The sequence below is a fragment of the Heteronotia binoei genome, chromosome 7 (genome assembly GCF_032191835.1).
Source record: "Heteronotia binoei isolate CCM8104 ecotype False Entrance Well chromosome 7, APGP_CSIRO_Hbin_v1, whole genome shotgun sequence".
In the NCBI taxonomy this organism is placed as follows: Eukaryota; Metazoa; Chordata; class Lepidosauria; order Squamata; family Gekkonidae; genus Heteronotia; species Heteronotia binoei.
Window position 1 is genome coordinate 25,812,594 of NC_083229.1, and position 13,042 is coordinate 25,825,635.

General features: G+C 44.6%; 1 protein-coding gene across 2 annotated transcripts in view; it reads right to left on the reverse strand.

Moving 5' to 3' along the window:
* DEPTOR (DEP domain containing MTOR interacting protein) overlaps window positions 1–13,042 on the reverse strand; it is a 93,887-nt gene that overhangs the window by 78,231 nt on the left and 2,614 nt on the right. The gene's annotated exons all lie outside the window — the stretch shown is intronic.

Genomic DNA, 13,042 nt, shown 5'->3' on the forward strand with positions numbered 1-13,042 from the left:
CTTTAGAGATGGACCTTCTTGAACAGATCTATCCACTAAGTTATCAAAAGCTAACGGTTTGGTAATGACTGCCTATCTTAAACAGTGAAGGGAGTGGGCCTCCTCATAGAATTTTTCCAAAAATGTAATGTAAAATTTTATTTGTATCCCGCCCTCCCCCGCCGAAGCAGGCTCAGGGCAGCTAACAACATTTAAGGTGAACAACACAATAATAAAACAATAAATTCATATTAAATTCACATTAAAATGAATAGTAGATGCCTGGGAGAGAGGTACCCTACCTTGTGAACCACGGCACTTAACTAAGGCTCTGAAATATGGTAATAATGAGACTGGCCTACTACCCTGAATAACTTGTAAAGAGTACAAAATAGAATGTATGAAGTCTGGCCTGATTCACATATGCAAAAGAATGAGGCGGTGGAATAGACAGCATCACTCAGACTGCAGGTGGAGGATCACCTTTTGGAATGTTGCCATCTTAAAAAAAATATTCCCTGCAAATAAAAAATAAAGGTTTGACAGAGGTGTTGAATTCATTTGTCATGAGGGCTGGATCCAACATAAATGTGACCTTGTTGGGCTGGCCATGCGTATCATAAAATGTAATGCCAAGTAGCAGAGATATAAACTTTATAAAGGACACAAACTTAAAACAAAACATGCTTGAAGCATTAGCACTTATTGGTCTTAAAGGTGCTTTCTTTTAATCTCTCCATGTGAGCCAGGGAACTGGGCAAAGTTTTCCTTCTTTCCCTGTGGTCCAGGAGGGGGGGTCTCAGCCAATAGAAGGGAGGCTTGGCTTAGTAGTTCCGCTGTGCAATTGAGAGAGCCTGGCGAAGCAAGCTATTCCTCCCCCCCTCCTCCCCAAGAGAGGAGCCTCGGCTAATGGAGAAAATAGAGGCTTTGCTTTGTGGCTCCTGTGTGATTGAGCAAGCCCGGCAAAAGCAAGCTGTGATGCAGGAGGAAGCAAGAGAGAGGGAGAAGGAAGCAGATGACAGCCAGTTGCCCAGGGGCCCGATAGGAGCCCTCTGGTGGCCTGATTTGTTCCTTGGGCCACATGCTTGACACCCCTGGTGTAGAATGTCCTGCCATGGATGACCCAGGCTACCCAGATCTCAGAAGCTAAGTAGGCCCTAGCTAGAACAGTGGTGTCAAACATGCAGTTTGGAGGCCAAATCAGGCCTCTGGAGGGCTCCTATCAGGCCCCCAAGCAACTGGCTGTCATCTGTTTCCTTCTCCCTATATCTTGCTTCCTTCTGCATAACAGCTTGCTCTGCAAGGCTTGCTCAATTGCGCAGGAGCTACAGAGCAAAACCTCTATTTTCTCCATTGGCTGAGGCTCCTCCCTTGGGGAGAAGGGGGGAAGGAGAGCTTGCTTTGCCAGGCTCTCTCAGTCGCACTGCAGAACTACTGAGCAAAGCCTCTCTTCCTTCTATTGTCTGAGGCTTCTCCCCCCCCCCCGCCCCCCAGTCCCCTGAGGAAGGAAGGAAAGAGCCAGAACTTTGTTTGCCCAGTTCCTGGATCCCGTGGGAGAAATACAAAGAAAGCATCTTTAAGACTAATGAGTGCTAACATTTTAAACTTATAACGAATGAGTTTGACATCCCTGACCTAGGAAGTCCAGGGTTCCTCTGCAGAGGGCAGGCAATTACCTCTGTTTGTTGCTTGCCTTGAAAACCCTATGGGATTGCCAGTACGTCAGCTGTGACTTGATGGCAGTTTCCACCACCAGAACCTTTCTGCCTCCTCCCCTAGTTTTCTGTTGCAAGGAGATTTTTAATGCAAAGGTCCACTGAAAGACTGAATACACCCCCTGCAATCCAGTCCATTCTGTCACCTTGTTCTTGGACATGTGTGAAGCCGGCCTGCTTTGAACATTCGAAATATGCTAGAGCAGGGGTGGCCAACGGTAGCTCTCCAGATGTTTTTTGCCTACAACTCCCATCAGCCCCAGCCAGCATGGCTGATGGCTGAGGCTGATGGGAGTTGTAGGCAAAAAACATCTGGAGAGCTACCGTAGGCCACCCCTATGCTAGAGGACAATGGTCAATTATTATTTTCTCACTACTGGGTTCTTCAGAGAGAATACAGTCACAGGCGGCTGCATGAATTTCTTAGGGCTGGAGGCAACAGCTCTTCTTGCCAACCTGCTAAGTGCTTTCAAACTTTAGGGTGGGTTATTTCCAAGCATATTACTTTGGAGCTGAGATTTATGCCAGTGAAACCCGCTGAAATGTATTGGACTCCTCCAGAATCCCGAAGCAGATGGTTTGCATAATAGAAAATCTGCATGAATGATTAATTACTTTGAGTGGCTGGTCTTTGAAAGTTTAATACTTTTTCCAGTCCTCCTCTTTCATATCCCTCTTTGCTAAGTTTCAGATTTTCTATTTAAAACAAAACAAAACATAATAATAAAAAGGAGTCTTCATATTTACGCCACTCTTCCAAAACAAAAAGATCACAGGACACATGGTATGGTTTTTTTTAACTATACCAAGCAAGTAATTATTTTAAAGAGGAACAGGTCCAGATCACACATGTTCCCACTCAGTGAAACCTGGTAGTTGGTGAGAATGTACCCAGAAAGGTCCGTGACATACAATGGTCCATGGAAAAGCCAATGGGGCTTCTCAGAAACAAGCAGACTTGAAAATGGTTCCTCAAAGGCATATTTACAAACTAATTTAATAGAACTATTCAGGGCTTTTTTTTGGGGGGGGGGGAGTCCAGCAGGAACTCATTTGTATATCAGGCCACACTCCCTTATGTCACTATTGTTGGTAACTGGAACAAAAATAAGTACATTTTCTCAAAGCTAAAAGGTATGCCTCCTAACATTCTAGGATTACAAGTCTCCAGGGCTTTTTTGGTTGAAAAAGCCCAGCAGGAATATATTTGCATACCAGGCCACACACTTCGGACACCAAGCAAAACGGAACTGCGTTCCTGCTAAAAAAAAAAAAAAAAAAAAGCCCTGGAGCTATTTAAAATGCTTTACAATAAGATACAAGTAACTGTTGTGACTGAACGGAAGGCAGCAGGATATAGCCCAGTGGTGGCCAAACTTGTAACGTAAGAGTCACAGAGAATAAATGTCAGATGTTTGAGAGCCACAAGACATAGATATCTGATGTTTGAGAGCCACAAGACAGAAGGAAGGAAGGAAGGAAAATAAATGGGAGGAGGGAGAGATGGAAAGCAAGCTCCACTGCTGTGGAATCAACTCCTGGAGGAGGTGCGGGCCCTACGATGCTTAGATCAATTCCGTAGGGCCTGTAAGACCCACCTCTTCAAAATAGCCTTCAACCAATGACAAACCGGGAAGTGCCATTGAAAATGCTTTTAATTACTGAATTCTGCTGAAGACCTAACGCTTAGTACCATGTTGATATTGCTATTGTTAATTTTAATAATTGTTTTAACTGTGATTTTATAAGTAAACTGATGTATAATGTACTTTATGTTGTAAGCCGCCCTGAGCCTGCCCCGGCGGGGAGGGCGGGATAGAAATAAAAAGTTATTATTATTATTATATTATTATTATTTAACTTTAAATGCATTTTCCAAGCTGCAGGCTGGCTTGGAGAAGCAATTTAAAGAGACAAATGACTTTTCCAAGTCAGTTTACAGGGTGGTGGGGGCTTCAAGAGCCACACGATGTGTGCAAAAGGAACACATGTGGCTCTTGAGCCAGTTTGGTCACCCTTGGCATACCCTGATCTTGCCAGCTTTTGGAAACTGAGCAGGATTGGTATTTGGATGGGAGACCACCAAGGAAGACTCTGCAGAGGAAATCAAGATGGGTAGCTGTGTTAGTCTGAAGAAGTGAACAGTGCCTCAGAAAAGCTCATACTCTGCCACAAATTTTGTTAGTTTTTAAGGTGCTGTTGGATTCTTGTTCTTTTCAGCAGAGGAAGGCAATGACAAACCACCTCTGCTTCTCACTTGCCCTGAAAGCTCTTTGCTGAGGTGGCCATAAGTAATTTATGACTTGATGGCACTTACATACATAATTCCTGCTATAGTCCTGTGAGCTAAGCCACAAATATTCCCATTATAGTTAGAGAAAGGGAGGCCCATCCAAGGCCAGTCAAAATGCCACAGGATAGCAGGAATTTCACTGTAGTTTTACCCACAGCACTGCACCTGCTAATCACTGAGAGCCAGTCTGGTGTCGTGGTTAAGTGTGAGGACTCTTATCTGGGAGAACTGGGTTTGATTCCCCACCCCTCCACTTGCACCTGCTAGAACGGCCTTGGGTCAGCCATAGCTCTCATAGAGTTGTCCTTGAAAGGGCAGCTGCTGTGAGAGCCCTCTCAGCCCCCACCCACATCACAGGGTGTCTGTTGTGGGGGAGGAAGATAAAGGAGATTGTGAGCCGATTTGAGACTCTGAAATTCGGAGTGGAGGGCAGGATATAAATCCAATATCATCATCATCATCTCTTGCTGATGCTAAGTCTAGCTGATTTCTAAGCTTGAGATGTTTTTACACAAATAATTGCAAGTCATAATAACAGCAATTTCAGAGTGAAAGTGTTTGCCATTAAAAACCATGGAGAAGTAAAAGCAATATTAAACTCAGCCAAACTGTATATCAGAGACGGGGAAATCTCCTGAGATTAGGGGATGTATTTTATACTTTTCAACTGGCACTTGGGCTGCACCACAAACTGCATGTGCATATAACGCACAGACTTTGGCCCTTGCTAATTTACTGTGGTTATGTAGATATCCATTCCACAGTACACACACACACACACACACACACACACACACAGAGGCTGCATATTCAAAATGACACAATAGGAACTTAGCACTAGAAATTATGTGAGCCCCACAGCACAGAGTAGTAAGCTGCAGTACTACAGTCCAATCTCTGCTCATGACCTGCATTCAAACCTGGTGGAAGCTGGGTTCAGGTAGCCAGATCAAGGTTGACTCAGCCTTCCATCCTTCTGAGGTCGGTAAAATGAATACCCAGCTTGCTGGCGGGAAAGCGTAGATGACTGGGGAAGGCCATGGCAAACCACCTCATAAAAAGTCTGCCATGAAAACGTTGTGATGCGACGTCACCCCAGAGTCGGAAACGACTGGTGCTTGCACAGGGGACTACCTTTACCTTTTTACTAGAAATTATTCCTGATAATTATCTTTTTACTAGAAATTATTCCTGATTTATTACCTACATAGGTAGAAACAGGCTGATAACACAGTCCCTTTAAGGCAGCAGGGAATCTGAATTTGGCTATCCCCAAAGCAATGTGAATTTACCTGCTACTCTGCACAACCTCTTCGCAACCTTTCTTAGGGAGAAACTAGACCGGGGTGGCCAAACTGTGGCTCGGGAGCCATGTGTGGCTCTTTTACACATATTATGTGGCTCTTGATGCCCCCACCACCAAAGAGGCATTTGTCTCTTTAAATCACTTCTCCAAGCCAAGCCAGCTAGTGGCTTAGAGAATGCATTTAAAATTGATTTATTTCTCTCTCTCCCTCTCCCAAACATCTCTCAGACATCTGACATTCATGTCTTGCGGCTCTCAAACATATGATGTTCATGTCTTGCAGCTCTTGAACATGTGACGTTTATTCTAAGTGGCTTTTATGTTCAGTAACTAGACGGTATGTGTGACATCAGTCAGGTCAAGGGTCCCCCAACCTGACTTGCAAACACATGTAATATTGGGGAACCAATGTTTCCAAGTGCTCTAGGGTCCAATTCAACTCAGGAGGGCAAGGGGGAGGAAGGGCTTCGGCCTTCCCTCCGTGCCTTTTCCCCCCCAAATCGAAACAGTGACAAGGGGCGGGCCCTGTTTGCTCTGCTGTGGGGCACCAGAGGCTGCAATCTGATATTTTCTGGGAAGGAAATATCAGGCTTGGGAAATGTTTGTAGTACCTGTTGTGATACTGGAGATTGCTGATCTGAACCTGGAAATATCAGGCATTTTATTGGGCTAACAATACCCAATTGCACACCCCTAATCAAAACCCCTCATTCGTACATGGATGGCTTGTTTGCTCTGCCATGTCATCTGCATGGGGACTAATCACTTTACTATTGGATGAATACGTGCAAAGCTGCTTAGATTAACAACTGGACTGGGGGAAAATGTCCTGCCCCGTGACACATTCTTGTTTACCAGGTGGTGACATTATTTACTTCTCTGCCATGAAAAGTTTATTTTGGCCATTCCCACACATTAAGGGTGCGTTCAGACGTACCATTAGTGGCGACACAGCTCTGTCTCGCTGACGGATTAAATATGTTCGTCCAGACATCCACATCCGCCAATCGAGCGTCATCCAGGGTCATCTCGGCTTGCTGCGGATCAATGCCGCATTAATTTGATAGCACATAAAGTCCGGCCCTTTTTCAAAGAAGCGGTACAAGATCGTTTTTTTCCTGTTTGGACAGCTCACGCGCAATACTGCCCCTTGAACGTTTACCGTCCCCCCCACCTTTTATTTTCTTTTTAAAAAGCCCCAGCAGACATGCGCATTGCCAGATCATCCGGGAATCTGAGGTGACGCTTCTGCTTCTCCAATCAACACAGGATTGGGGGGCGGGGGAGAGAAACGTTATCTCACTATTCAGAACAGGAAAAAAATCTTTTTTTTTTCTATGTGGAGGATTTCCAGATATCATTGTCACTTCCAATTTCTAGGAAAGTAATTCCTGGCAGTTCCCTGGTTTGAATCGTCAATGTTAATTCCGGAAACTTTCCCCCCTTCCCCCGCCTCTGAAGCAACGTTTGATTTCCCTCCCCTCCCAGAAATCACCATCTGATCATGCATGCTCCAAGAAAAGAGCATGATAGTATTGGATGTCTGATCGCTCAACAACAGGATGAGTCGCTTTCTTGGATGCTCGTCTGAACGGCCCTGCATCGAATCAATATTCAAGTTTTCAAGTTTCAAGTTTATTTCAATTTATATCCCGCCCTTCCCACCAAAGTGGCTCAGGGCGGCTCACAGCACATTATTCAGAGATTCAAATTTGAGTGCTACACACCCGCTTTTAATGCGATGTGTGACCGCACCCTCTGCCACCATTAAAGGGATAGGACATTTTCCTCCAGGTCAGGTGGGAAGTCTAGAAGGTGCCTTATACTCAACCAGACCATCAAGGCCAGCATCGTCAGCCCTGATCTGGATAGCCAGGCAAGCTATCCAGGATTGGAAGTTGGGTTCTGAGTTTGCTTTCCTCACAGGTCTACAGCAGCTGCAGGGGAACGACATTTTAAAAGCCGGAAGAGACCCAATTCTGCTCAGCACTGAGCTGAGGAGGGGGACACCTTTTCCTATTTTGGGAACAACCAGGAAGACGGCCATCAGATGAAGTGGGCACACACACGAAAGCTTATACCCAGAATTAAAACTTTGTTGGTCTTAAAGGTGCCACTGAACTCAAAATTCGTTCTACTTCATGCCCTGTATGGGAAGTTCTAGAGGCCTCTGTAGTCCAAAAGAGAATGTTGGACTAAATAGACCCGAGCTGAGCAAGCAATGTAATTCTTCAGCATTCAGGGTCAGTAGCACGCCCCAGGCGTGGCCTTATATGCCAGTCAACCACCCTGACGTTGTACATTTTAAACATGCCATGACTGTTCAAATAAACTTTCACCCAGTTCTATCTCCGTTCACCTGTTTCGTGACATCACACAGAGCAGTTGTCTAAGAATCCCTTTTAAACTGCAACAAGTGCAGGCTCTATAATATGGAGAAGAATATTTCCTTGGAGCAGATGTGAAGAGTACCGTAGCTGCACTGCTGTAACTTTACAAAAACAAACCAAAAGCTAACTAATCTTCTGCTAAGTAATTTTACGCATGGATTGCAGAGGACAGATTAGGTTTGCCAGTTTCCTGAGAGAGAACAATGCCTTGTCCCTTTAGCAGAGGCTTAATGGGAAGTTATTTATCAGGTGATGGCATGAACCCTCCCCATGCCATTAAATGCTTCAGCTGCCCATTTCCACACATTAAGCCTCTATTAAAGAATGTTTTTCTCCGGGCACCCTTAATTGAAACACATTCCCATAGAACATCTATCTTGTCATGGCAATATTACTGTTTTCTAGCATTTAGACAGCCAGCTTTTTGCTGGGGAAATGAGCAAGCGTCGCAGGCACCTATTGCACAATGCCCATGATATCAGCCTCAGTGCTGAACAATGTAATTCCACCCTGCATAGCACTAGCATCCATTCTATGGAGGTCTGTTTTATTTCTTTTGATGTTTCTTTTGAGGGATGGGAAAGAAGGACTTCTGTAGTTCGACAAATTTAAAATGGCGATGCTCTTCCTCAATATCATCATCATCATTTTATTTATATCCCGCCCTCCCTGCCGAAGCAGGCTCAGGGCGGCTAACAGCACAAATCAAGACATACATTGTACAGTATATTTAAACAAAACTAATTTAACAGTTAATTCAAATTCTATTAAAATTCTAAAACAATAAAATTAATATTAATATTAATATGCTGGTGCTATTATACAGATGGTGAGTTTACTTAGCACTCTCTCTCTTTAGTTGGTGAAGGCCATTATACTGCAGCATACATCTCTTTCCTTGAAAAATAAAAACTACAGTATGATACTTAAGTTCTTGGTAAAGAACCTACCTTAATGTGAAAGTTGGGAAAAAAAAACCTGGAGAAGCTGAAAGTTGTATGTTATATCATAAAAGTTTGAGGTTTTCCTAACACATGGCTAGTAACAAGTTCCCCATCACGAGACCAAATAGTTAAAAAATTGTGACTATTTTTCCCTTTTTTGCTAACGGCTTCTACACCTGCATCATTCTTTGGTCATGTTGTGGCAAGAAAAAGGGAAGGAAACAGGAGTCAACAGTGTTGCTGAACAGCACATCAAAATTATTCTTAAACTACAACCCCATCACCTTTGGAAGTAAATCCCAGTGAAATCAACAGAACTCCCAGGAAATGGGTTTAAGATTGAAAAGTAAGGGAGCCATCTACACTCACCATTAGTGTTCCCTCTAGGCCGTGGAGCATTGTGAGCAAAAACTCTACTTCGTGAGCTACTGGCATTAAAGTTGTGAGTGAGTGATTTGGCTACTGCATAAATTAGTATGCTCTGGAGCAATCTTTCCTCAGCTAAGACAAAAACATGTGAGCCAGAGAGGTTAAAAAACCTGTAAGCTAGCTCACACTAACTCAGCGTACAGGGAACACTTCACCACACTTCTCAGTGCTGCAATGCATCCCACCACCCATCACATTTACATGGCAGAACGAATTCCAAGGGATCCTAAGCCCTGCATCCTGAATTGACTTTATTTTTTTAGCCTTATCTCATGACCTGGACTATGTACAGCCAGCACTCAGCAAGGCCAAGAGGTTTTGTCTAATATAAGCATCTGCCCATGCTAAGTATGCACGGTATACACGGAATGCAGACCGTCCCTCTGCCTCTGCAATTATGGCTCCTCCCTCCGTGCCTTCCTCAGCGCATCTGCTGACCTGCTCTCAAACAGCCTGTGAAATAAAAGTGCTGAAATGAACAGCAAGCAGTCCAAAACTGCAGCAGACGACAGTTAACGGTGGCTCATTTTGGTACTCTGAATGGTTTTTAGCGGCAGTAATGCTGCTGAGCAGAGCTAATACAAAAAGGAGATTCCAAAAAAGAAAAAGGCAATGAAATATTTTTAAAAAATCCATTTGAAGAAGAGTATTGATTTGGAGGGTGGCATTTCCAACACAGCACAGCACTCACAACATCACGCTAGGATCTGGGAAAACCCGAGTTCAAGACCCTGCTCTGCCATGGAAGCTTGTTGGGTGACTTTGGGCCAGCTGGGTGACCGGAGAGCCAGTTTGGTGTAGTGGTTAAGTGCGCAGACTCTTATCTGAGAGATAAGATCTGGTTTGATTCCCCACTCCTCCACTTGCTGGAATGGCCTTGGGTCAACCATAGCTCTCGTAGTTGTTGTCCTTGAAAGGGCAGCTGCTGTAAGAGTCCTCTCAGCCCCACCTACCTCACAGGGTGTCTGTTGTGGGGAAGGAAGATAAAGGAGATTGTGAGCTGCTCTGAGTCTATGATTCAGAGAGAAGGGTGGGGTATAAATCCAATATCGTCTTCTTCTTCCCTCTCATTCAGTCTGACCCATCTCACAGGGAGTTTGTTGTAAGAATAAAAGTTCCTCATAAGAAGGGGCAGGACTTTTTTAAGTACTAAAGTTAGATAATCAAATACACAACATGCATGTCCAGCCACTGCTCAAAGACTGCCAGTTTGGGGAGGGGGGGCTCACCACCTCCCTAGGCAGCCGATTCCACCTCTGAACAACTCTTACTGTAAAACATTTTTCTTAATATCTAACCAGTACCTTTCCACACATAATTTAAACCCATTATTGCGAGTCGTCTCCTCTGCTGCCCTCCTCTAAGTGATAGCCCTTCAGAGACTTAAAGAGAGCCATAATGTCCCCCCTCCACCTCCTCTTCTCCAGACTGAACATTCCGAAGTCCTTCAGTCTTTCCTCATACTTCATCAGGAATGAAATGCAATGGAGTCCACCTTCCAAAGCAGCCATTTCCTCCAGGGAAACTTATAAGTGTAGTTTGAAGAACAGCTGTAATTAGGAGAGATCTTCAGACCCCACCTGGCGGTTGGCAACCCTAGTTTTTGACCTAGGGAGCCAAACGGCCAACAAGGAAAGGCAAACTTTCACTGGGTCAATCTTTGACATGCGAAACAAGCATGGATAGACCTGGAAAATCCACATTCTTCTTTGTTTCCAAACAGAGATGGCAGGAATTCATAAATCAGAGACCGACAAGAGCCAAATTAGTACAACCCCAGACATGAGGCACTCTTCTTGACAAACATAGCACCCTGAAGGGACAGTTATACACAGTATAACTGTCCCTTCAGGGGAAAGAGGTGAAGCTGACTGAAGTAAATATGCCAAACTCCATTCTATGGAGGAAGGCATTCCTCCCACTGTCAGCTCCTAGGCCTCTGGGGGACCACACCTTGGGGTGGGTGGAAGAGACTGAACCAGGGATGGAATTCTAGCAGGAGCTCCTTTGCATATTAGGCCACACACCCGATGTAGCCAACCCTCCAAGAGCTTACAAAAAAGAGCCTTGTAAGCTCTTGGAGGATTGGCTACATCAGGGGTGTGTGGCCTAATATGCAAAGGAGCTCCTGCTAGAATTCCACCCTTGAAGCCCAACCCTAAGTAAAAGGGCTTAAATATGTCCCACTCGGACCTAGATGGCCTATCCCAATCTCGTCAGATCTCCGAAACAAAGAAGAATTGGCCCTGGTTAGTACTTGGATAGGAGACCACCAAGGAAGTTCAGTGTCACGACAGAGAGGCAGGCAGTAGCAAACTACCTCTGAATGTCTCTTGCCTTGAACACCCCATAACATCATAAGTTGGTTGCGATTTGACAGCACTCTCCTCCTTCACCACCAGGAACTCCTTTGCAGGAACTCCTTTGCATATTACGCCACACCCTCCTGATGTAGCCAATCCTCCTGGAGCTCACAGTAGGACCTGTACTAAAAGCCCTATAAGCTCTTGGATGATTGGCTAAATTGGAGGGGTGCGGTCTAATATGCAAAGGAGTTCCTGCTACAAAAATAGCCCTGAATCATCAATCGGTTTCCCAACGCTGCCTTCATTTGCTAGGCTTCACCTGAAGCCAGACCGGCAGTCACCTCTCACCTCTTTCCCCAAGCAAACCATAAAAGGACGGACGCTTCAGAAACAAAACATTGTGACTAAAACGAACAGCGCAGTGTCTCCGTTTTCAAGAGTTTCCCCTCCCACTGTATAAATATTTGCTTGCTCTGCAAATAACAGGGGTGGCACTTCGCCAACTGAGAACCCAGTCCTTATCAACATGTTAGACATAACCATGATTATTTGGTTATGTTCTCCAGCTGTGTTCAAGGTCAGAATTTACACATCAGGCCTCTGACAGCTCCTAAAAGTTAACTAGGGCTTAAAAATTAAGGCCATGCATCTTTCGTTTGTCCGCAGTTTTGCTCTGTAGGAACACCTCTCCACACACACACACACACACACACTGAATTATGCAACTTTTAAAGAACCCAGGTGGTGGTGACGGGATGCTGTAGCGTAATGGATCCAATGCTTTGACAGAGGGAGCTCTCAGGTCAAATCTCACCCTCAGGGGTTTCTTTTGTAGCTGGAACTCCTTTGCATATTAGGCCACACACCCCTGATGTAGCTAATTGTCTTGGAGCTTACAGTAGGCCTGTGCTAAGAGCCCTGTAAGCTCTTGGAGGATTGGCTACATCAGGGGTATGTAGCCTATTATGCAAAGGAGTTCCCACTACAACAAAAGCCCTGTTCACCCTGGTCAGATATTCACCTACAGCTTGATCCTATGCATAATTCAAGATGCCTTAACTAACTCATTCCAGAAGGGTTAAAAAAGGTAACGGTAGTCCCCTGTGCAAGCACCAGTCGTTTCCGACTCTGGAGTAACGTTGCTTTCACAACATTTTCATGGCAGACTTTTTTACAGGGTGGTTTGAATTTCTAATGGATCACAGCAGTCTTAAGGAAACTGCTCTCAGTTTCAGCCTCACCCGCAATATAATGCTGGCATGCGCTACAGAGCTTTTCTAAGAATTACTGGAGATAACACAAGAGAATTGCTTCCATTGTTATCTATACACAAGAGCCAGTGTAATATAAAGTTAGTCAGAGTGTTCCAGCGGTTAGCATGTCAGATGACGATCTGGAAGACTCAGGTTAGAATCTGCATTTTGCAATGGAAGCTTGCTGGGATGACCTTGGGTCAAACACTCCCAGTCTAACCTATCTCACAGGTCCAGAGGAGTCAGCCGTGTTAGTCTGTTGCTGCAACATATTAAAGAGTCCAGTAGCACCTTTAAAACTGACAAATTTTATAGTCGCATAAGCTTTTGAGAAACACAGCTCTCTTCGTCAGATGGAGAGAGCTGTGTTTTTCAAAAGCTTATGCTACTATAAAAGTTGTTAGTCTTAAAGGTACTACTGGACTCT